This window comes from Chiloscyllium punctatum, chromosome 36 (genome assembly GCF_047496795.1).
Source record: "Chiloscyllium punctatum isolate Juve2018m chromosome 36, sChiPun1.3, whole genome shotgun sequence".
Taxonomy (NCBI): Eukaryota; Metazoa; Chordata; class Chondrichthyes; order Orectolobiformes; family Hemiscylliidae; genus Chiloscyllium; species Chiloscyllium punctatum.
Genome location: NC_092774.1, coordinates 66721200 through 66723349, shown reverse-complemented (window position 1 = coordinate 66723349; position 2150 = coordinate 66721200). Strand labels below are relative to the sequence as shown.

General features: G+C 45.8%; 1 non-coding gene across 1 annotated transcript; it reads right to left on the bottom strand.

Moving 5' to 3' along the window:
• Nucleotides 1-359: 359 nt before the first annotated feature.
• On the bottom strand, nt 360-433 carry trnan-guu (transfer RNA asparagine (anticodon GUU)). Its single transcript has one exon. It is a non-coding gene; the product is annotated as a tRNA-Asn (tRNA).
• Between the last annotated feature and the right edge of the window lie 1717 nt (nt 434-2150).

The following is a 2150-nucleotide window of genomic DNA, read 5'->3' as shown; positions in this document are numbered from 1 at the left end:
TCACAGTGATTCGAAAGGGTTAAATGTCTTCACATGGTTTTGCAGATATTTAGGTGTTTCACCCCAAAAGATGAAATGAACTTTCAGTTAGAAATTGCAGGAGGAACTCAGCAGGTCAGGCAACATCTGTGGAAAGAGAATCAGAGGCAACATTTCAGAATTCTGTTTTCTCCGACAGGTACTGTCAAAGCTGCCGAGTTTCTCTTTTGGTCTCGTCTTCTCAGCACACGCAGTCCCTTCCGTTGGACATTAATTCAATTCAGAAACCCCTTTGTGGAGAAGATTTCCGTTTGGGGAACATTTTCCTGACCCCATTAAAAGCGCACAGCTTCGAAGACAAAGAAGAGCAGCGAACACGCCGCCCCTGGGTGGGCTCGAACCACCAACCTTTCGATTAACAGCCGAACGCGCTGACCAATTGCGCCACAGAGACAGGCGCTGCCGTAGGCGGCGCCATCGCGTAGTGATTTTATAATTCAGCCCCCCGCCTAGAATTACAATTGTCGTCCATCAGTTTTACTTTTCCATAATCAAGCCTGGGAGATCTATTGTGGAGATACCGGGGACAGTCTGCAGACACATCCATGTCACGAGGAACTAGCTTTCTTACTCCGGGGCCGTCGCCCTTCCAGCCTTTCAGCGTTTTGCCTGTTCCCGAGTTCTCTCATTGGCTCAGAGGCGAGAAGGAGTTTGAATACCTGATGTGCAGTAACGACAATTCTTTCAATGTCTCAGATCAGTTCATGTGCCGAGAACATCAGAGTCAACCTCCCGGCCTCTTCATCAAGGGGACGGTGTCTGGACTGTCTCTGCTCAATCGGACAGGTCATCTTTCATTCTCTTCTAAATCCGCTTCCCAAAGTGTTTCTCAAGGTTCACAAAGCTGGAGACTGGGATTTCTGTTTTGCTTCATGAACATTTGAACATTTTTCCATTGCCTAACTGTCAATATTTTGCCAAAATTTCTTCCCAATTGTACGCCTTGCCTCATGTCCAGGGATGAGGAATTTCCATTTTGGCGAGACATTCCCAAGGTTGAGAATGTTCGCTTTGGAGCAAAGAAGGATAACTGGAGATTTCCTGGGGCTGTTGGTCATGATGAGAGAAGAAGCGGTGGGAATGGGCAGATTAATGATCAGAAGAACCAATTGCCACTGACCAGAGTCAGTTACCAGAGGACAGGGATTGAAGTTCTTGAATGAAAAGCAGCACTTGTGCCTAATAAACACAGAGAAGACTACAGAAAGCCAACAGGTCGAGCAGCATCTGTGGAAAGGGAAACAGAGCTGATGTTGTGAGTCTGGTACGTTGTTTGTTCAGAACCCGAGTTTCCTGCATGGCAAAAATCTCCCAGATATGAGAAAACGGGTCTTTATTGAGACGGGTTTTGTGAAGATTGAGCGATAATGCAACCAACAGGAAGTTATTTAAAATCGCCAGCGAAGAAAGCATAGCCAGCAGGTTAGCACCCTGGGCGGGGAGCCCCAAAGGATCTCTACGCCAACACCTTAAGTGTTCGGCCACAACTACACGCCCAAAGTTGTGCTCTAAACTTTCTCATGGAATAGTTCTAACAGGAAAGGTGAGTATTGGGCTTGTCCTGTCCGCGCCATAGCCCCAACGTTTCCTGTTCCCCTGGATTTGATCAGGACAGAGGAGGCTCATGGGAGATCGAATTGAACTAAACACATTGATGAGAGATAGAGCGGGTGGGAAGGATCCATTCCCATGCGTAGAGAGATTAATAATCAGGGCCGAAAATAAGGAGCCACTTCATGAAATTTGGGGTTCATTCAGCAAAGCTAATGTAGAACTGTTCACAGAAAATTGTGATGAAAGTCTCTCGAGTTATTTTGATGAGAAGTGTTGATGATGTTAATACAATCGATAGGATGAACGTAGATTGGTAAATGTATTTGGTAACAGTCCTCGTTATAGCATCGCCCTCTTGTTTCATTGATTCTTCCCTCCTCATCTCTATGTACAGGAATTGCTCCCCAGCCTATGTCGCAACGCTGTAACAAAATGCATCAAAATCACTTAGTAAATCCTGAGTACCAGATCAAGTCACAATGCAGTGGTTCCATGAGCATTGAAAGTAACATAAAACGTACCATAGCCAACGATTGCTCTGAGATAATCTGGGTGAC